Source organism: Erinaceus europaeus, chromosome 12, assembly GCF_950295315.1.
Source record: "Erinaceus europaeus chromosome 12, mEriEur2.1, whole genome shotgun sequence".
Classification (NCBI taxonomy): domain Eukaryota; kingdom Metazoa; phylum Chordata; class Mammalia; order Eulipotyphla; family Erinaceidae; genus Erinaceus; species Erinaceus europaeus.
Genome location: NC_080173.1, coordinates 36,016,585 through 36,040,096, shown reverse-complemented (window position 1 = coordinate 36,040,096; position 23,512 = coordinate 36,016,585). Strand labels below are relative to the sequence as shown.

Sequence of the window (23,512 nt, the reverse complement as noted above, 5' to 3'; positions counted from 1 at the left end):
GATTGAACCTGGGACTTTGGAGCCTCAGGCATGACAGTCTCTTTGCATAACCATTATGCTATCTATCCCTGCTCTTCTGCTGGTTTTTAAGAAATCTTTTGGGAGTTTCTGTGTACTCTAGTTCTACCAACCAATCTGCCTCCAGTTGCTCCAGAGCAAGGCCTCTATGTGTCTGTGTGATCTTCATCTAGAACCAGCTCTTTCATTGGGGCGAATTCTAATGTAGAACCATGGAAATACTCTTCTGTTTCTTTTATTCATTGTAGGCCAGGTCTCCTAAAGAGGAGGTGACTGCCCCACTGAGTCCCAACCATTGATACCCAGTGGCTTTCAGTGACATGAATTTGCAATGGCATTGTTTGCTCCTTGTGTGTGCATAACCAAGGGTGGGGAACCTTTCTCCTGCCAAGGTCCATTTGGATACTGATAACATCATTTATTCTTTAGTCATACAAAATTATCAGCTTAAAATTAGCACTTTATGTTGCTTTGAAAAAAAGGACCCATCTGCAACTGTCTTGGCAGAGCCAGACCAAATGAATTTGCACACTCAATATTACTCACTCTTGGCATACACATGTGTATGTACACACACACACACACACACACACACACACACACACACAGTTTCCCTTTGCTGTGTTGGTGAGTGTTAGATAGATAGAAAAATTTAAATATCTATTTTTGGGGGAGGCCAGGCATGATTCACCCAGTTAAATGCATATTTTACCAAGTGCAAGGACCTGGGTTCAAGCCCCTGCTCCCTATCTGCAGGGGGACACTTGACAAGCAGTGAAGCAAGTCTGTGGGTATACATTATTCTCTCCTTCTCTCTCATTTCTTTCTGTCTTATCTAATGAAAAATATTAGAAAGAAAGAAAAGAAAAAGAAAAAGCGGGTGTTGGGATTAGTGGATTATTAGTGCCGGCAGTGAGCCCACCCACAACCCTGTGGCAGTAAAAAAAAAAAAAAAAGAGTTTTATTTCATTTTATTAGTCCTTAGCCAGAACACTGCTCAGCTCTTGCTTATGGTAATGCTGGGGATTGATTTTGGGATTTTGGAGCTTCAGGCATACAAATCTCTACCATTATGCTATCTCCCCCACCCTAAAGATTTATTTTCATCTATTTATTAGAAGGAGACAGGAAGGGAGTCGGGTGGTAGCACAGTGGGTTAAGTGCAGGTGGAGCAAAGTGCAAGGACTGGTGTAAGGATCTCGGTTCGAGCCCCCAGCTCCCCACCTGCAGGGGGGGGTCACTTCACAGGCCGTGAAGCAGGTCTGCAGGTGTCTATCTTTCTCCTCTCCTCCCTGTCTTACCCTCCTATCTCTCTGTCCTATCTAACAATGACATCAATAACAACAATAATAGCTACAACAATAAAACAACAAGGGCAACAAAAATGGAATAAATAAATCTAAAAAAATTAAAAAAGAGGAAGAAGGAGACAGGAAGAGGGAGAAGAAAAAATCAGTGTCATTCTATCACATGATATGTCAGGAATAAACTTTGAGATTTCATGTCCACATATTCACTCTATCACTTCTAGGTTACAACAGGAAACATTTTACTGGGGAAAGTTTGGATTTAGTATGAATGTCAGCTCTATTCCATTAAGCTAAGTGGGTCTCTCGATTCACATTCTTTCTCAGTAAATAATAATAATAGGGGATAGATGGTGGAGCACCTGGTTGAGCTCACATGTTACAGTGTACAACGACCCAGGTTTAGACCCTTGGCCCCCACCTGCAGAGGGAAAGCTTCACAAGTAGTGAAGCAGTGCTTCAGGGACCCCTCTATCTCCTTCCATCTCTTTTCCCCATTTATGTCTCTATTTACTAAATAAATAAAATATATAAATAACATTAATATAAGTAGCAACAAGTGTCAAATTCTCAGCAACTTTTAATAGAAAGAAATGAAAATGCTTCTAAAAGATTAGCAGTCAGACTCTCCCTAAAGTTGTACTTCCTTAGTTGCCCAGGATGCAATTGCTGAGAGCAGGTGACAGCCTTCATGTGCACAGCTGATGCAGGAAAGGTCCTGTGTTCCCTGCACAGTGTAGTTGGGCTGAAGTGACATGTGGTCAAGGTCAAGGATGGGGGGGGGCTATGCTGAGTGGAAGGAGAAGTGTGTGTCAGAGGGCTATGCATGGCCAGCTGGTAGAAACAACTGCCCATTACTCTAGTCCAGCTGGAGATATTCAGTTGGAGTTATCTCTGAATCATCTCCAGCAGGTTGCTAATATCCTTGGACTTCTATTGCTCAGTTGTATGATAAGCAGGTCAGGTGCAATGGCCAATTTCCAGGATAACAGATTGATGCAAATTCACCCCCCACCCCCCTATGCCACAGCCAAGTGAACTGGTCTGGAAACAAGGTCCATTAGAAACAGTTTTAACAGGGTTGGATAGTGGTGCACCCAGCTGAGTACACATGTTACAGTGCCCAAGGACCTGGGATCACATGTCACATGTCCCACCTTTAGGGGTGAAGTTCACAAGTAGTGAAGCAGTGCCGCAGGTGTCTCTCTTCCTCTTTCCTTTTTATCTCCCCTTCCTCTCTCAATTTCCCTGTCTTATCAAATAAAAAGAAATGAAAACAGGGAAAAGAAATTACTGCTAGGAGTGGTGGATTCATTGTGCATATATTGAACCAGAGCAATAACCCTCATAGCAATTTAAATAAATAAGTAAACAAACAAACAAACAAATAAAACAATGAAACAGCTTTTACATGTGGGTAGGTAACTTATTCTAAGCCTAATTGTGTTGCATAATGACAAAAAAAATCAATCTAAAAAAACACCCAACAAACAAAAAAGCAACATTGTGTGTGAGAGTCCTAGAAAAGTACAGAACTAGCTTCACAAGGATACTTTCCCCAGAAGGAATTGTGGACCCTGCTGCAGCCAGAAGCAGCCAGTTGGATCCTAGGATGGAGATTTCTCTTGTCTGCATCTCTTTTAGAAGCAGGGCCTCTGCCAAACTCATGTGGTGCCTTGAATGTGCAGGCTGGAGAGTAATTATTTTTATGAGGTATTATTCATGTCTAGTCTACCTGAGGGCCACCCCAAATGATGTTTCTCCAGCTATTAAAGGCTTTATCAGGCATGCACTGTCTCTAGTCATTTCCTTCGGGGGAAGAGAGAGAGATTTCTCTTGAAGTTTACCACCTCCAGCAGTGATTTGCTGCCCATTCTAGGGCCATCTTAAGTGGTTGGCACCTGAAAAAAGGCCAATCTTTTGCTTTTAAGTGAAGCTGGAAAATGGGAGTCATAAGTGAAAGTGTATGTGTGGGGGGTGTGGGGAACAGGAGAAGTATTTCCAAACGGCCAAGGTAGCTTTCTTGTTTTGTTCTGAACTAGCAAACTTCAACATGCTCCAGCAATGTTTTGTCAGATTTTTTGAATTCTGAATGTGGCATAGGCCCAAATGAATGTAGATGTTAGTTCAGTGCTGGGAGAGATTTATTTTAATGCACATATGCAGCCACTACAAAGGCCCCTTTTAATCTACTGGGGGCTCTGTTTCTTGCTCTTTAGCTCTCTGTAGCCCCCTTCCTCCATGTCATTCTAGAAGACCTGTGTGCTTAGTATCCTCACTCTTTCTCATCTCTTTCTTTCCAGGGGGTGACATAAGTGCTGGCAATGATTATAATTAAGGTGCACAGCCCAAGGATAAGCAGTTTGCCGGGGCTCCTTGCCTTTCTCAGCCCACTGTGTTGCATAGGCAAATGCACCAGCAGTTGAACTGGCTTCCCCAACTCCAGACTCTAGCTGAGCTGTCTCTTAATGAGGACCTTGATTTGCTAAACATGAGAGGAGAGGAGCCATCACTTCTCACTTCTGAGAGAGGAAATCTATCAGTTGAACTGATCCTCAGATACCAATATTTTGCACCTCGGTGGAGGCCAAAATTAATGGCAAGGGAAACATAGAAGAAGCCATGACAAGTTGGAAGGTTTGGGTCAGCCAAGTGAATGCACTCAAGACAACAGGAGGGGAGGGGAATCACATCCAGTATGGGGAGGGAGGGGGTTTAGTGGGGGAATTATGGGGAACAAATACTAGAATTAGTGGAAGAAAGGATATGAAGCCAGAGCAGTTTTCTATCCTATTGCAAACAATGCCATTTAGTTTTATTTTCTCCCTTTCTTCCTTTTTCTCTTTCTTTCTTTCCTTCATTCCTCCCTCCCTCCCTCCCTTCCTTCCACAGGATGGAGAGAAATCTAGAGGGACAGGGGAGATAGAGAGGGAGAAAGAGAGACACCTGCACCATAGCTTCACTGCTTGTGAAGCTTCCCCCTGAAGGTGGGGAACATGGGCTTAAATACAGGTATTTGCACATGGTAACTTGGGCACTCAAACAGGTGCACCACTGACTGGCCTGGCCCCTTCTTGATTATTTTAAATGTGTTCACTAGTGATTGGATAGTGGTTTAAAGGAGTATACGATAACCTGGGTATTATACCCACCACAATAGTACTGTGCCCCACGCACCCCAACAATTACCACCGTAGTTCTCACAAAGTCTTTAGAAACAGCTTGGCTTCTCTGTCTCCATCTCCTTTTTGTCCTCCTCCTTTTCTTCATTTTATTCATCCTTTTTCTTGTTCCATGTGTTTCAGTTCTCTGCATCCCATATATGAGTGAAACCACCCAGTAGCTCCAAGGCTGATTTTTTGTTTTATTTTTGTACCGAGATGTAATACTGTCTTCACTGTAGCTAATGACACACATAGAACATGTAATCTAAATGCTATCACATAAAAAGCCTACAGCATCCTCCAACTATAATATAAATAGAAATCCATTTACAACAGGATGTTGGGATGTGAATGTTTGCCATATAAAACCCAAGTGGATGCAAAGTGAAGTAGCCAGAATTTGCACTTGACTTAAAGACAGCTGGAGGAACAAAGTTCCTTCTATGGGTTGTCTTACCATCATCTCAAACACCAACCATGCCTCCTTAGTGATGGGAGTCTCTCAGATAGTCAATTATAGTCACAACAAAGTGCATTAATGCCTTCCTTTCACAGGACTGTTCCATTTCTAGAAAATTACATGTACAAGATATACTTTGTATCTGTATGTAAAAAACAAACAAATGAAAAGAGTTAGGGTCAAAACCCAGAGAGGACTCTTGTTTTCCAAGACCAGACCAAGCACCTCGAATTTCTCTTTTTTTTTTTTTTTCTTTTTGTGTTGGGGGAAGGTCTGGGAGAGGCATCCCTTGAATTATAGATCATCCCACTGCTATGGCCAAAACACACATTTCCAAAGCAGCCCCTAGGGGGTGGTGTGGCCCCACCAAGAGAACCACTGGGGCAGGGCAGCAGGTTTCTATGTCCGAGCCTGTGAGCACAGGCCCTCTTTCTACCAAGTCCCAAGGCTGTGTGTTCCTAGTTTAGTCACATAACTACCTGGCTCCCTTGTGTGATTGCTGAAAGATTAGGTAAGATGGTACTGGGGTGGGGAGTACCTGACCCATAATGACCCTGTGTCTTCTGTGATGAGGACCAGCTCCTGCAGTTCTGTGTGTCCTTGGCCAGGTTTGCTCTGTTGCTCATCTTGCTAAATAAAGGTCTTGTATGTATTCACTGTAGAGCCCTGTGATTGTGGGTTTCTCCTCACCTGCTGCCTTGTTCCCTAGCAGCCTCCTTTATTGTTTTCTTTCTTTGAAGAGAGGCAGCAAACTAAAGGCCTAGAGGTTTTTCAGGGTGCTTTGAGCATTTTTTAAAATTTGTTTTGGATAGAGACAGAAATTGATAAGAAAGAGGCAGATAGACACACACAAAGAGAGACATCTGCTGTCCTGCTTCACTACTTGTGAAGCTTCCCTCTGGCATGTGGGGAAAGGGGGCTTGAACTTGGGTCCTTGCACACTATAATATGTGCACTAAACCAAGTATAACCCATTACCTGCCCCTCCCCCCAACCTTTATTTCAATCAGGTTTATTGCTGGAATTTGGTTCCTGCACTACAAATCCATTCCTCCTAGTGGCCTTTTGCTTTTGAGAGGACATGGAGAAACTGAGAGGGAAGAGGGGAGCTAGAGATGGAGAGAGATGTAGCACTACTTGTGAAGCTTCCCCTCTGCAGGTAGGAAGGTAGGGGCTAGAACTCAAATTTTTGTTCATAGTAATGTATGTGTTCTACCGGGTACTCGAATGCCTGGCTTAACCTTGATCATCTTAGGAGCTCTTTTTGGCTTCTGGAAAACCATCAGTTCACAGAACTTGAAAAAAAAAAAAGAAAATATAAGGAACGTGTGAAAGATACGTAGATTTCTCAGTGTTATCTAAAGCAAATGATAGTTGTTTCAACAGGGGACAGGTTCATAAAGTTAGTATTATTTTAAAGTGACTTTGAGTAGTTGTTTTTGGTTGATGCATTTAAGATACTTATCATTTAGTTCTTTAGATACTGAATTTAAAATGATCTGGATGTGAGATCATCCTCTCCCATAATCCTTCCAGTTTCTAGTATATAAATATGAAATGTCTTTCATAATTCCCCTCCCTTCTACCCTCTGCCCAGTCCTCCTGGGTTTGGTCACTCAGAAACCTCTGTGTCCTCAACTGTATAGCAGAGGGAACACTGGCACTATCTACCTGGGATAGTCCTTCTAATCTTCAGATTTGACAGGTTTTTGGAAGAACTAGGAATGTTCTGGATAGTTTCAATTATACAAGATCTGAGCAAAAGAGATGAAACCTGCACAATAGAATGAAGACAAGTTTCTCTACAGATAGCACCAAGGCTCTAAGGAGTCTGGGCCACACAATGGAAAGAACCTGAGCTGTCTGACAGAGAGGCCTTGGCTGGCAAACTGATGCTCAATAAACAGCATTATTACATCAGTCTTGGGAAAAGCTGTGTGGAGACGGACCTATAGGCACACAAGCCAGGGATGTATCTTAGTAAATATCATATTCAATGTGACTGTGCATAGCTATTCCTTTGTATGTGTGTGGCATCACTTGGCTACTTATTATTTGCCCAAAGCTGAAGTTCTTTAGCTCCTGGGAGTCTCACAACAGTCCTCTAAGGTGAGCATGCCTGCTGTTCCAGTATGCAATCTCTCAAGGAGACTCTGGGGGGCACACTGCACTGTCCCTCCAGACCCAGGCTCATGTTCCTTTGCCATTTTCCAGTCAGGTGGTAGATATTGAAAATCATGGGGCCTCCTAACAGAGCTGAGACATCACACCTAGAGATGGGACTCATGAACCGCACCCCACCACCACCACCCCTGGCACAGCAAGGTTGGGTCAAGGTCGTGAGGCAGCTGGGAGGTTAGAGATACATAGGACTTGACAGTAGCCCCTCAGAGAAACCTGTTCTCCCAAAACTATGTTTTTTTGTGTTACTTGAACCTTCATAATCCTTCCGATTTGAAGATTTCTGTGCATGACAAAAGGGCAGGTTTCTCCTGAGAAGGAGATAATTAAACTGTTGTAAGTATTGTTTTCTCTGGGCTACTGGGAAACAGCCTCCAAGACCCCACTACCAGTGAGAACCTCAAAGTTTATTTGAATCTCTGCAAAAGCAGAGCCTACAGATCTCCTGACCTCAAAGAAAATCAATGGCTTCTTCCAATAACAAAGTGGGTCTCTTCAGACACCAGCAACAGAAGAGAGGGCATGACAGAGACCTACATGTACTTCTTCAATCCTAGGCTAAATGCAGTTGGGTCCTATACTATAGATTGCTGAATTTTTTATTTTATTTTTTTTTAGATAGAGACAGAGAGGCGGGGCGGGGGGGCATATCCCTGAAGTTGCAGTGGTGGCCAAGGTTGAACCTAGGTTGCATACATGGCAAATCAGTGCACTATACAAGTGAGCTATTTCACAGGCCCTAGAGTCTGCTAATTTGTACTCATGTAGACACTCTAATTTTCAGCTACCCAGCATTATTTAAACAGGGTTTCTACATCTTCATGGTTTTAGAAGTCAGTTCCCACAGCCAGGATTCCTCTCCAGGAGTGTCCCTGAGTGGACGTGGCCTGGGGAAAGAGGGCATCTGTTCACTCATGTCAAGTGCCTTGTTGTTTATGCTCTGGATCCTAAACAAGAAAGATGTAGGGAGCTTAGTCCACACATTCCAAGCAGATGATCAGCACAGTTTCCTTTAAACATGATTTCTATCAGCTGTCTCTGTGATCACGGTGGGAGAGAATAGTCAGTGGGTTGAGTAACCCTTCACTTTTTCTACCTGAGGCTGAAGGATGGGGTGGGGTGGCGGTGGAGGGTGAATCCGATCACTTAATCACTTTGGCGTCTCCGGAGTCATCCAATCCCATCTGGCTCTCTATCAGTCCATGTACAGATATGTGCAGTCACCACCTCGTTCCAGTGGAAGGTGCTTAGATCTTGCTCAGCTAAGTTTGAGGAAACCTTCTACCTGAGGCACCTGACCTCTGTGAGGCTGTCTCACTCACTCCCAGCAGTAGCAGAGCTGGGGCACAGCAGGCTCCAGACCTCTTGCCATTTCCCAGGCTCTGAGGCAGAAGTGTGTGCATGCTGAGAGCATGCCTCTCTGCTGTGTAAAAACTCAGGTAGGAGCAGGAAGGTCTGTGCCTCCAGGAGCATCCTGTGAGCCCTGCTCCTGATTCCCCTTGGATTCTCTTCTCTTCATCTTTCCAGTAGAGGTGGGGTTAAGAAAAGAGGAACTAGCCCAGGCAGTTCCCAAATCTGCCCTCCAGCCCTGAGATTCTTTCTGGCCTTAGTCTTTTGAGAGTTAAAGATCCAGACTCCACTTCTTTGTTCTCTGAGCTCTCTGCCCCCCCTTCCCTGAAGCCCTGAGCCTGGAATGCTTTCTACTGAGGGGGATGGAGAAGTGCCAGTGTGTGCCAGGAAACCTGGTAGAAGAATGTTGGTAACTACTGTGCTTCAAGCTGCTGGCCCACTACTACAGCATGAGAGGCAGATGGTTTACTGCCTACCACTGGGAGTAGCATGCATTTGCTCATTCATTCATTCTTTATTGAAAACCCGCTGGACTCCAAGGGATCTTTAGAACAGATAAAGCTCTAAGTGGAGGGGCATAGGGGCATTGAGAGAAACACCCTAGAACTGTCTACAGAGAAAGAAGTGCTAGGGTGTGGGTGCTGCTAAGAAGGATAGGGATTTTCCTGCACTGAATTGGAAAGACCTGCCTGCCTCCTTGGCCTGGCCACCTGCCCCCACCCACAGGAACCTGTCCAGAGCAGCCTCTTCCCAGAGCTTGTTGGGGAACACACATGAAAACCTCAGGTGTTGCCAAGCACGTGTTGGGGGAGCAATCACGTAATGACAGAAGATGGCTTTTCCATCTGCCACATCTGCCTGAGTGAGTGCCAGCACCACACTGCCCCTTCACTCCAAGGCTGTGTCCCAAATACTGCAAGCTTCTGAGATTCCAGGAGGTTGGAGTTGGGGGTAAAATAAGTGCTTGATTACCCCAAAATGCTGTCTGCCCTGATCATTAATGTTCCCCCATATGTCCCTCCTCCCCTCCCTTGCTCCCTTCCTCCTTGCTGGCTCATAACCACCTTGTGCACAGCTGTTCCCAGAGGATCTGCCCTGGGCCAGGTCTGCTGTGGCTGACACATCTGCCACCCAGGTGTTTGACTTTGGAGTGGGTATCTCACTAGCCAGCAGGCACTCAGCCCAGTGACATGCTGGATTAGTGGGCAGCCTCGCTACAGGAACACATGGTATGATAACCCAGAGCTGCTCTTAGTATCTTTATCCATGAGATGGAGATGCTAAAGGAAGCTGGGAGTCTTGTGGACCCATCAGTAAGAGGGAGTTTCTGCTTCTGACAAGTTATCTCCCAAATGATCACCGGCTTTTGATTCAACCTTCTTGCTACATCCAGGTTGTTATGTAAAAACTAGGGGAGGGGTCAAAAATAGTTTACCAAGTGTGGGGGATCTCACCTGGTAGAGTGCACAAAGGCCTAGTTCATGGTCATGCCCCCCCCCCATAGGAGGGGAGCTAAATGAAGAATGGAACAATGCTGAAGGTGTTTTTCCTACCCTCTCTTTCCCACCTCTAACAAAGAAATAAAGAAGGATAAGAGAGGGGAAGAGGAGAGGAGAGAAGAGGAGAGGAGAGGGTGGTAGGGAGGAAAGTGTTGAAGTTGTGCAGGCACAATCCTAGTGATAATCCTAGTGGCAATTAATAAATAAACAATGGATAAAAGATTCTCTCCATGAGGTCTTCAGAATCTTACTCATCCTACAGGCCTTGCCTCGTTATGAAACACATCCTCATGGAGAGACAGCTCAGGGTCAAGACCGTGCCAGCCACCTTAAGCCTATCAGTCATCAAGATCCAGCCAAACCAATTTGAACATTCTGATAATGGATACAACCATTCTGGTTCTGACTCTTTTGATCAAAGGCTTCTGTGGGACTTACCCTGCAACTTCAAGTTTGCTTTTTATCTGACAGAAGCAGTGCACTACAACTCACAGTTGAGGGACCTCTTTGACTTGACTCTGTAAGATGAATATGGGCAGGAAGTCACAGACCATACATTTAGTTTGTGAAACAAAGTCAAGTCTATTCCCACCCACAGTGAGGGCCAATGCTACCCTGAGAGGGGCTTAGCAGTGTCCCAGAAAGGCAACTCCCAGAAAATAGTTACAAGGTCCTGGTATCTGGGAGGGTCTTCAGTGTGGGCATCTAAACAGGAATGGATGGGGGCTAGGTATGATGAGATTGGAGAATCTTTAAAATCTTGATAAATCCATAAAATCCATAAACTACAAACTGTGAGCCTATGACTTAATATTTGGACCCTTAGTCTGCTTATATTTAAAGTGTAGCTGGCAGTGGTATCTGTTTTGCATGGGACATTTGGTTATGTAGCATCTAAGTTTTCAAGCAGATGTCTCTCTGGCACTTAGTAGGGGCCTCAGTGGATGATATGAATCACCACCATTGTACATGTTGCTGTTATAATTATATGACATGATTTTTCTGATCCAGTTGATGAAAGGATTTTGATGATGGAATATGTCTTCTGTTACTCCTTGCCAAATCCAGACATGTTAAGATTCTGCAAGTTCACACAGTAGCCTTGAAATAGATAGATAGGGTGCATCTGGCAAGATGAAAATGAACTAGATGTATCTGTGGCAAAAGTTGGGTTTCTTGGCTCCCCCTTGCCCATCCAGAGGGGCAGGAACTAAGCCCACACCTCTTCCCTCTATTCCTGATGACCCTCCTTGGGGGAACTCAGCCATCACTCCTCTTTGGATCTCCAGAACCCTGACTACCTGCCTTCACACAGAACACACAGACCATCGCCATCCCCTCCCCTACAGCATAGATATATATATATATTTTTTTAATTTAAGAAAGGATAAATTAACAAATCCATAGGGTAGGAGGGGTACAACACCACACAATTCCCACCACCCAATCTCCATATCCCACCCCCTCCCCTGATAGCTTTCACATTATCCATCCCTCTGGGAGCATGGTCATTGTGGGTTGCAGAAGGTGGAAGGTCTGGCTTCTGTAATTGCTTCCCCGCTGAACATGGGCGTTGACTGGTCAGTCCATACTCCCAGTCTGCCTCTCTCTTTCCCTAGTAGGGTGGGTCTCTGGGGAAGCTGAGCTCCAGGACATATTGGTGAGGTCTTCAGTCCAGGGAAGCCTGGCCAGCATCCTGATGGCATCTGGAACCTGGTGACTGAAAAGAGAGTTAACAAACAAAGCCAAACAAATTGTTGAGCAATCATGGACCCAAAGGTTGGAATAGTGGAGAGGAAGTGTTAGGGGGGTACTCACTGCAAACTCTAGTGTACTTCTGCTTTCAGGTATATATTTTGCACTTGTTTGTGGATACGTGTGAACATATGCGCTCTCACACAGAAACTGGTGTATATCTAGGTTTTGGGACTTTGTTAGAAAGGGAACCACCTGGGATGGAATTAGAGAATGCTATGAAAGGAAAGGTCTCACCCGAGTAATGAAGCTGAAGGGTTGTCATTCCACATGTGAAGTCTCTGGACACAGTCTGAGCTGAAGCATGTTGAGGTGGCAATCGTTGTGTTGATTAGGTTGCGATCGGCAGATGCAATATTATTTGATATGGATTGGGAGAGGCATACGGGAAAGTGGGCCCTATCCAAAGGTTCCAGGACTGGGGGAAGTAGAGGCTCTATAGTGGAGATGTGAGGTTCCTGCTGTCTTAGGGTTCAAAAAGACAATGGATAGTTAATGTTATCATCACATTGTTTGGTAATTGGGTTAACTTTGAAAAGTCCTTTTGTTAGGGTTTGCTGTATAGTACCCAGTATCTTGTATATAGCTGTGCTATTGGTTGATTCTGAAGATATATTCTTGTTTCATGCCTGTGAGTTTTTGATAACCTTCTCATGGCTCTCCACTTCTCTAGCCTAGAGCTGAAACCACCTGGATGGAAGAGGCAGGTCTATCTCTATCAGAAGAGGAGATTGTGTGAGAACAGCTTACATCAGCAGCAGCAGCCACCCAGTCATTAGTGGACAAGTTCTCACAATACTGGCTGGGTAGGGCTCTTGTCTAGGACCAGAGAGTACCTGTGTAAACAAACAGACTCTGCCTGCCATTTGTTCACCTTTCATCAGGTGGGAATGAAAAGGAATGAAGAGGGCTAGTGAAATAACTCACTTGGATAGTGTGTTGCTTTGCCGTGTGCATGACCTAGATTTGAGCAAGTCCTCCACTGCATTGAAGGAAGCTTTAGTGCTGTAGTTTCTTTTTATTTATGTGTTTATTTTATTTATCAGATAAAAACAGAGAAACCAAGAGTGAAGATAGAGAGGAGAGAGAAAGAGAGATATCTGCAGTACTGCTTCACTGCTGTAGAAACCTCCCCTCAGTAGGCGAGCACTGGGAACTTAAACCTAGGTCCTTGCTCATTGTAACATGTGCTCTCAACAGGGTGCATCACTACCCAACCCCTAAGCTGTGGTCTCTTACTTTCCCTCTCTTCCTTTCTGTCTTTGTCTAAAATCAAGAATAGGTAGTATTATTCAGTAGTGGAGAGTGTTGAAGAAAAATTCAGTTTCATGAGACAAAGTTAAATTTCTCCCCTCCTAGAATGAGGGATATACCACCTTGACACTGGCTTAGCAGTAGCCCAAGACGGTCAAGTCCTAGTAAATATTTGCAAGGTGCTGGGATCTGGAAAGGTCTTTTAGTGTGAGAAGTTGATAAGAGATGAGGGAGACTAAAGCTGGTGAGCCTCTGAAGTCTTGATAGATGTTTGATATAAGATAATATAAAATAATATATTTCCTATCATTATTCTGGTCAATCTGACACTCAGATAAATTGGTTTGTGGGGAAGTTTCTCAAGTAAGTAATGAAATATTTTTATTTAGACATTTTATTTATCACAAGCGTTATAGTTACGACTTAATGCTTGTACAATTCTATCACTCCAAGTCTATATATAGTGAGAGACAGAAGAGGAGAAAGAAGCAGATGAGAAACTTCATTGAACTGTTCCCATGCTCATGAAGTTTCTTCCCTGCAGATGGGGATTGGGGCTTGGAAACTGAATCCTTGCACATGGTAATGTGTGTGTTCTACTGGGTGAGCTTCCACCTGGCTTCTATTTCTGCTTCTTTCCATTTTAATCTTTCCAGCAAACACTTTCTGCACAAAACTGTTCAGCCAGGAGAGTTAAACAAATGGATGCATCCTTGGTTCCAGTTCTGATGTTAAGCCCAGGACATAAGGTGTCTGGGTACCATTGGAGCCGTGCACACAGCAGAAGCCACCCAGCTACTGCCCTGGGTGTGCCACGTGATCTTCAGTGTAGGGGTGCCAAACAAACATAAAAGAACTACTTTCTCTGACAACTCAGCCCTGAAAATGTATCCAGTGGTCAACCAGAACAAAACTTGATTTCCAGCTTCTTCTGCAGCACGAGAATCACCTGGAGCATCTTTGCCATGTTCTCAGGAGGCACTGACCAGGCTGAGCTGCTTCCTTTCTGAGAGATACCAGGAGGACCTCAATTCAACACATCACCCCCCTTATACTGGGGAGCTCTGACTTAGGAGAGCTTTGACATAACCTCCTGTTCCTTTAAATAAGCTGATTTTGCTTTAAAAAGTTTCTCTTCCTTCCTTCCTTCCTTCCTTCCTTTCTTTTTTCTTCCTTCCTTCCTTTCTTTTTCTTCCTTCCTTCCTATCTATCTATCTATCTATCTATCTATCTATCTATCTATCTATCTATCTATACATCTGTCTATCCACTTATGAACATAGATAAATAATTAAAGAGACAACAGTATCAAATCTACCTTCAATGCAGTAGGGGCCCAACTCGAACCAGGGTCACACACATGGAAATGCAGCACTATCCAAGAGAGTTCTTGGGGTATTGGAAAAGACATGGTACAGTTTTTTTCATAGAAAAATGTGCCATGCCTTTTCTGACAACCTAATATTTTACCAGCTCAGTTCCCCTCCTTCTGTGTGCCCATGTGGATATTTTAGCACCACTTTGCATGAAATAAAGTTACCAGCAGTCTTCTCAGAGGCTCATTCTATTATGGCTTTTGAAGTACTTGGAAATCAGACCCCTGATTTTGTTAAGTCTCTTCAGTAACTGTTATTAGGTGGTGACCCAATAAGAAACTATTAGCCAGGGACCTCTAATTTGGAATCTTATAATTTCCTTAATGGATATTGATTGTGTAACCCTGATTAAAATACAATGAAACCTAGGACTTTCAGTGTTATATTCTGAAAGTCTAAAAAGATATGAACTGACACTAAGAAATGTATTCTTGGCTGGAGAACTTTATTGAAATAATAATATTTGAAGAGTTTTGCAAGCACGAAATGACCTGACAAAAACTATTTGATGCCAACTCCAGTGGCCTGGGAAAGCAGAGGGAATATAGGGTTCTTCAGATGCAGCCTGAAAAAGTGCTTCCAGATTACCTCAGGGGTGCAAAGAAAATTATTATTCCCTTCCAAGGCCTTAATCAGTCTTTTCAACATGGCTTCTGTTAAGTAATTAGGACCAAAATGGAGGAAACATTCATAATTGTCCTTCAGTGTACTTTCTCCAAGGTTCCTTCTCCTGAGAAGGTCTGACAGGACAAAAACAGGGCAGTTACAAAAGCCTTGCATGGGAGAAGGGGGCAGGCCTTTCTGTACATGCTCCCAGAAGCTAGTTCCCAGTAGGACTGGGGTTGTTTCCAGATTAAAATAGGGCTCCTCAGCTATGATTCTTTGAAGAAAATCTTCAGCTACTGCGTTGACCATTGAATTCTTATAAGGGCTCTACTTCCCCTCCCTTGCCCTCACATGGACATTTATCATGGGCCTCTTTGTGATTTAAAATCTCCTTTAGGAAGGATGATCTCTTTCCCCTAGTACCGCAGAGAACCTTTCAGTGGTGAAACATGCCATTTCTTAGGGAGTTCTACTTTAAATAGCCCCTTCTCCTTTAAAAATTATATTTTTTAATTTAAAACGTTTTTTAAAAAAAATTTATAGGACAAGAGAAATTGAGAGGGGAAGGGAAGTGGGATAGAGATAGATAGACAGATAGAGAGACCTGCAGCAGTGTTCCTACCTCTTATGATGCTCCTCCTCCTTCAGGCGGGGACAAATGGCTTGAACCTAGATTCTTACACATGGTAATGTGTATGCTAAACTGGTGCACCTCTTCATCTGGTTCTCATATTTTGTTTATTATTCATGTATTTTTAATAAGAGAGAGAAACCAGAGCCTACTCAGCTCTAGTTTATTGTGGTTCTGGGAACTGAACATGAGACTTGAGAGCTTCAGGCATGAAAGTCTTTTGCAGAACCATTATGCTGTCTCCCCAGCTCCCCTTTCCTTTTATCACTGTATTTCTTCCCCAAGTATAGGCTGAAATATGAAGGGTCTCTGTCACTGTAAGTATGCTTTACCTCCCTGATTTCTGAGATGTTACCTTACCCTGGAGATTATGTTTAGGCTTCTTACAAGATTACATTAAACAAGTTTTGCTTTTATCTAAGTATCTTACAAGTGGTGGTCACCAGCCATTCTCTCTTTGGGATAATCTGCTCCAAAAGTCTTTGAACTTGTCAGGGGACACCCAGAGGGGGCATGAGTACAACGGCCTTTTCTCTACACACACACCCATCTTTCGAGGAGGCTCTGTTCTCAGTTTTGCCCAAATTAGTCCCAGAATTTCAGTTGTCTCTCCTGTCCAACATTCCATCATGCAATTCATTAAAATCTTCACAGGAAATCTTTACCAGAGGAGTTATGTCATAATTCGCAGGGCGGGTTGACATGGTTATTCATGTGGTAAGTCATTTATGCCTGGACATGAGCAGGCCTCAGATGGAGATGGGCTTGTGTCTGATGCAGGAAAGGTCAGGCTTCTTTCCTTCAGTGCTCCAGAACAGTGGCTTTTTTCCAGGCACCATATGCACATCGTAAAATACAGCAACCCCCCCCCAAAAAAAAAAAGAGTGACATCCAGACCTATGGTTGGTCCCACTTGTAATGAACTATTTTGAAAACAAACAGAAAAAAACATAGAAACAAATGTGGCTTGGCTCACAGCTAGCTATTCCAGTTGATCATTAATTAGGGCACATTGGGATCCAAATGTGTCAGGCCTCCTTACCATCATTGCTTGCAATCATTGCCATTGTGTACACAGGACAGGCAGTTTAGGAGCCCTAGCAAAGAAGGCTGTGGACAGGGTAGGACATAGTCAACCATTCATGTGCAGTTTACCCCTGCTGTTACTTGAGAAATCTGGCAAGCAAGGAAGAGATTTTCTGGATGAGAGGGTATGGCCAGCTTTTATCTGTAGACTTGAGGTTTTAAGCAAGTTTGTTCCACTCCTGAGTGATAAAATGCATGGGCAGTACTTAACTATCATCTGATTATTAGCTTATGACAGTTTCATTTTCTCTAATGAAGACATAGCTTTTGACCACATCCCTACCCAAGGACTGGACTCTCTTGGGACATAACTGTTCTCTTTATGCAGCCAAGCCAGCTCAGGGCAGCTGTGGGAGGGATGCCTCAGCCTCCACGCTGGAATGAAGTAACTGTCCATGTGCTCCTCACAGTAGCCAGCCAGCTAGCTCAGAAACTTTGGGACCAGGTAGCCTGTACTGGAGACAGTCACCCCCTTGGATCTTGCCTGCTAGCTTGTCTAACCTTGTTCTGGGAGTGCATAAATAATTCAAAGTGGGGGTGTGGTGTGCATGTCACATGGCTTGACTGGTGGAATTTATATTTCATTCACCCCACAGAGGAAGGACATCCACTTTGAGAGCTTTCTCAGCTGGAAGAGATGCAATGCCTTCTTTTCTGCACTTATCTTGGCAGTAGTAACATGGCCATCCATTCCCATCCCCACTGGTATGGTAAATTTGTAGGTTTTTTTTCCCCCTGTCATTAGTATACACCAAAGGGCTGTATCATTCATGGACAGTGTATTTATCACAAGTGAACTTTTTGCTCAGTCTTAATATATTGGCTTGGAATCTGTACACAGTAATGGGAGATCAAAATAAAGAATCAAGCTCTAACAAGCTTACCTGGATAGTATACCTGCTCTGTCAGGCACATGACCGAGGTTTGAGCCTGGCTCTCACTGCAATGAGGGAAGCTTTGGTACTATGGTGTCTTTCTCTCCCTCCCTCTGTCTCTCTGAAAAAAATCAACCTGCAAGGCTGGGGAGACAACATAATGGTTATGCAAATAACTTTCATGTCTGATTCTCTGAGGTTCCAGTTTCAGTCCCTAGCACCACCATAAGCCAGGGCTGAGTAGTGCTCTGGTTCTTCTCTGTGTGTCTTTCTCTCTGTATCTTTCTGTCTCTCACTAAAATAAAGTAAAATGTTAAAAAAGAAAAAGAGGAGGAGAAGAAGGAGAAAAGAAAAATGTCAACCTGAAGCAGTGAAGCCCAGGTGACAAAAGAAAGGAGGGATGAAAGAGTGGGAGATAAGGAGAGAGGGAAAATGAGAAAAGGTAGGAATGAAGGAAGGAAAATAGAAAGGAAGAGAAGGAACCTGAGAAAAGGAAAGAAAGAAAAAGAGGAAGGAAGAGAGGAAGGAAATGAAAGAAGGAAAGAGAAGGAAGGAAGGAAGGAAGGAAGGAAGGAAGGAAGGAAGGAAGGAAGGAAGGAAGGAAGGAGGCAAGCTGTGGGGTCAAATCCAAACATGAACATTGGCACCACTTGCAAAGACTTTTGGGTATCTTAATACACATCCTTTGATTTTGTATCAGATATCCTCATCCCACTTGGGTCCTGTACAGTCACAGAATGGTGAAATGCTGAACTCCAGGGCACACAACAGAAGTCTTAGAAATAGGTTTCACAGCCAGTTCTTCCAGTAAAAATGACTCTGGTGGTAATTTACCAGTGGAGACAAAGGTGTCTTTGTATACTGGGTTACTCTGGGTGTGTGTGAGAAGAAATTCTATGGCATGGAATGAGGCAAATGGAAGTTGGGGGTGTTTGTGTGGGTTTGCGTGCCAGCCATGGTGAGCCCGGTTTTACAAACTGGATTTGTGCTCCTAGGGGTATGTTGCAAGTTGAGGCCAAGCCCATAGAAAATTATTTCTAAATGAATACAATATGAAGAAGTTATTTCATTTCTAATTTTACATGTAACATTGTTCTTTCACGAAGTCTCGGATTACACTTGAATGCATGTCTATTAACCTGATATGAGATGCATGCATGATTTCATCTTGAATGCATTTGAATATAATAGCACTGGAAATGTAATTTGTATTCTCAAATTTTATAAACCAAAATAAATAAATCTTGGGGGGTGGTAGCCACATTGAGCATGTTGTATTTATTTCTGGGGGTTTCTCTCTGGCTAATTACCCACTTCCCTTTGCAAATCCAAGTCTTCTCACACTGGCGGCTTTATCACATCTAACTCCTCCAACTTTAAGTCATCCTCATTCTTTCCACCCCCCAGGTAGTGGGTAGAGTGGAAGGATCTGTGGAAAACTTTGCCTTCAGTTTTTAAGGAGTATCATAGTCCAGTTCTTCTCTGCAATCCCTCCTGTCATCACTGCTGTCCAGTAGGACTTTCTGTGATGATGGAAATATTCTAGACCTGTATGGTCCAGTACAGTAACCATTAGCCCCATGTAGTAACCATCAGCCACTTATAATGTGTCTAGGGGCTGGGTGGTGACACATCTGGTAGAGTGTATGTGTTACAATGCTTAAGAACTTGAGTTCTGGGAGTCGGGCTGTAGCGCAGCGGGTTAAGCGCAGGTGGCGCAAAGCACAAGGACCGGCATAAGGATCCCGGTTCGAACCCCGGCTCCCCACCTGCAGGGGAGTCGCTTCACAGGCGGTGAAGCAGGTCTGCAGGTGTCTATCTTTCTCTCTTTCTCTCTGTCTTCCCCTCCTCTCTCCATTTCTCTCTGTCCTATCCAACAACGACAATAATAACTACAACAATAAAACAAGGGCAACAAAAGGGAATAAATAAATAAATATTAAAAAAAAAAAAGAACTTGAGTTCAAGTCCTCAGTCCCCGCCTGCTGTGGTGGGGGGGGGGCGGGGAACTTAGGGCGTGTTGAAGCAGTGCTGCAGGTATCTATTTCTCTCTCCTTCTCTATCTCCCTTCCTTTCTTGATTTCTCTCTGTCTCTATCCAATAAATAAATAAATAAAAATAAAGGAAGGGAAATATATGTCTCATGTAGCTAAGGAACAACATTATTCACTTATATTTAATTAACATTGCCATGCTTATCTAGTGGCTCCTGCTTCAAATACTGCAAATAAGGGTATATGAGGTCAGCTGTTCCACATCTGAGAGCACTGATCATCAGTATTCTATGCAGAAGATGTTCTCTGTGTCTTGGTCCTGAGATGATAGCCTATATTCTTCTTCACCTGTTCTGACCTTCTCTTCAGTGATCAGACTCCCCTTCCCTGATGCCACCCCTGGCCGTTACATCCCTTCATGTCTTCATGCCATTACACCTTCCTCTTTTCTGATAATCATGAAAGGAAGATAATCAGGGGAGATATACATAAGAAGGAAGATATGGAGGCTGGAGAGTGGCTCACCTGGTTGAAAGCACACATTACCATGTACCCTGATTCAAGCACTCACCCTACCTGCAAAAGGGAAGCTTCATTAGTGGCGAAACATTGCTGCAGGTGTCTCTCTTTATCTCCCTCTCTCTATCCCCCCTCCTCTGTTGAATTATATCTGTCTCTGTCCTGTAAATAAATAGCTTTTTAAAAAGCTTGTTTATTTATTTATTTATTTATTTATTTATTTATTTTCCCTTTTGTTGCCCTTGTTGTTTAACATTGTTGTGGTTATTGATGTCGTTGTTGTTAGATAGGACAGAGAAATGGAGAGAGGAGGGGAAGACAGAGAGGGGGAGAGAAAGACAGACACCTGTAGACCTGCTTCACCACTTGTGAAGTGACTCCCCTGCAGGTGGGGAGCCGGGAGCTTGAACCAGGATCCAGCCACTGCCCGACTCCCAATAGCTTTTTTTTTTTTTTTAAGAAAGAGAATATTTAAAATTATAGAAACTGGAATTCTGGAAGAAGGGCAGTATTGCCAATCTGAAACTTTGTAGTTTTCTGTCACTCTTAGAGTATTAGGGTAAATTATATGCACAGTAACCTAGACAATTTAAACTGAAGTAAATGTTAGGCCTTCAGATGCTTGATATTTCCTGTGCAAAGGCTCTAGGGATCTGTTGATGGCAATTCTTGTAATAATACTTTCTGCTGCTTTACTGGCCTTCAGAGACCATCCCAGCATCTTGTGGTCCCTGTGCCAGTAGCCTCATTCATTTTTTTTTTCCTTAGTCTGTTCTGTTCCCTAAGATGAGTAAGGCTGATGAATAGCACCTGATGCTATTATAAAAAAGGGACTGGGTCTCTCTCCCTGTGGCCCAGTCTGTCTTCACTGGGAATTGAGGGACAGCTGTCCTCAAATGAGAATGAACAGTACCATGCACTCCAGGAAAAAAAAATCTTTGCTGATTTTCTGGACTGTCTAAAACATTTCAAACCTTCAGAGTAGTGTTTTTATTTTCTGCATTCTCTTTGGGACTAGGGTTTTGCTAGGGCATTTTCTGCCCTTGTTTTCCTGATTAAATTAGCAAGACTGACTTGATTCAGAATATACTGATGTGGCTTGAAATGTTGTTGAAAGAACAAAAAGATGGGCATGACAAATATCTCAGGTCTCATTTGGGATTATTTGGGGGGTGAGGGTGGGAGGAGAGAGAGAAGTGCTTGCTAAACAAATAATGACTCCTTTTTCTGATAAAAGTGGAGTGAAGGAAAGCGTACATATTAAACCAAACAAAAGAAAACTGTGTGGAGAAGCTGACTGTCTGTTTGTGGAAGCTTGTATTTATTTAGCTAAATAAAACTGGTTATAGGATGCTCTTAAGCATCTTTTGTTTACTTGGGAAGAGGACAACTTTTATTCTGTTGTTTTGGTATTTTTTAAAATGATCTTCATTCATGAAAGACAAATAACCAAATGAAACAAATGGCTGTAGCTGCTTAACTCAACTCATTCTCCTTGGTTATCACTGCCTCGTCTGTTTTTCTAGTTTTTCCTCTGTAAGGCTTTCTAAAATTCAGATCTGGTTCTACCGCTTCTCTACTTAAAGACCTTACATGGCTCCTTAGACCATATGGCAAGTGTCAGCAGACTCTCTCTGTAAAGGACCAAGTAGTAAGCCTTTTAGGATTTGTGGGCCATTCGGTCTCTATTCTATCTCTGAATCTACTCAGTCCTGCTGGGTACCCTAGAGAATACGTAAACAAATGAACATGACTGTGTTCCAGTGAAGCTTTATTTACAAAAAGATAATGGAGTTTGCACTTGGGTCAACCCCCTACCCTTACCCCACCCCTAGCTACAGGACACTGTTTGGATGCACTGACCTGACATTGAAGGTATTTGGCCATTTGACCTCAGCCTTCATAGTCAAATTTCCACACCCTTTCATTCAGGACTTGGAAGATGCTATGGTTTTGTCAAATATTCTGTGTTTTTCTTACCTATCCTATATCCTAGATTTGGGTCACAATCTTTCCTCCACTTTAATTTTTCTTGAATAGGTTCTCCACACCTTACTGTACATAAACCACATGCCAACACCTCAGGTCAAGTTCATCCATCCTCTGTATGAAATATTTCTCTGAGCCACTGGAGTTGTTTTCATTATGTTTCTACTCACAACTGGACTTCAAAAGAACATGTGCTCTGATCTCTTCAGCACCCAACTTTGACAGAGCTCAGCACAGGGCAGACCTCTGAGTAGATGATCTTGAGATTGACCCACCGGTATGTTTGTGAATCTTTGAGTTACAGAGAAGTCCAGTAGCTTGTAGAAGTACTGCAAGCCCAGATATACTATGGGAGCCTGGAGCTCAGAGTGGGCGGGGGAAACATGATAATTGGCCAGGAAAAACAAAAACAAAAAACAAACAAACAAAAAAACCCCACCAGGTCAAAACCTGCATTGCCTATTGCAATCAGAGCTGTCTGAAAGTCCTAGGCATTGACCTCATAGCCCACACAGGGGAGGGAGTAAGGAGAGAGGGAAGCAGTGTCTTGTTTGGGGCATCAGGACCAGTGAGAGGATGCAGCATGCTGGAGGAAGATCAGAGAGAAGCAGCCCACATGATTAATGGGATGGAGGGACTGAGTCATGAGGAAAGATTAAAGCGCTCTGAAGAGCTGGGGTACAGACTGAAAGGGGCAGATGATAGCAGGCTGCAAGTATGTGTGATGGATAAACACCCAGCAGGGAGCAGCTAGCTGCATCAGGGATGTGCCAACGGGGGCTCCACAAGACACTGGTGGGTGCTCAGAAAGGACCCAGGTCATACATGGAGGAGCTCACTAGATGTTGAATGGGTTGGGGCAAGTCACTGTGGGATGACTCTTTCAGGGACCCTCTTCTTTTATCCTGTTGGGTCTTGAAACCTGGAGAGGAGATGCAGAGAAAAACAGAGGAAGCAAGAGAGACTCACTTCCCACCCACCTCTTAGATACCAGTGATGGGCTGTCACAACACTGGCGGGGCCCTCTGCTGTGAAGGCAATTTTTGGCTGTCCCTCCTAGTCTTTGGTAGAACCAGAGATACTTGTTCCAAACCCCTTCTCAAGCACAGGAAAGATTTCCTGCCTGCTGTGGAACTGAGCAAAATCCATCCTGCCCTCTGATTCCAGGCTTCCTGAGGAAGACTTCTCCCCAATAGGAAATGTACCTGGGCATAAAGATAGACAATGTTGATTTGAAATTGCAATAAATAGCCCTCACCCTCACTCAGTCTTCAGTATTTTGTATGCCACCATGTTAGACTTCCCTCTGGAGTCTAACAAGGTACACAGATGAGTTGACTTTAGGAGCTTGGAGATTCAAGAACGGTTTGGGGCTATTACTCTAAAACTCTCAAGTATATTTCTGCCTCATAGAGACATTGTTGAAGCAAGCTCTGGAATCTTGTAGG

General features: G+C 43.6%; 1 protein-coding gene across 3 annotated transcripts in view; it reads left to right on the top strand.

Moving 5' to 3' along the window:
* CACNA2D3 (calcium voltage-gated channel auxiliary subunit alpha2delta 3) overlaps positions 1–23,512 on the top strand; it is a 1,089,122-nt gene that overhangs the window by 947,896 nt on the left and 117,714 nt on the right. The window lies entirely within an intron of this gene.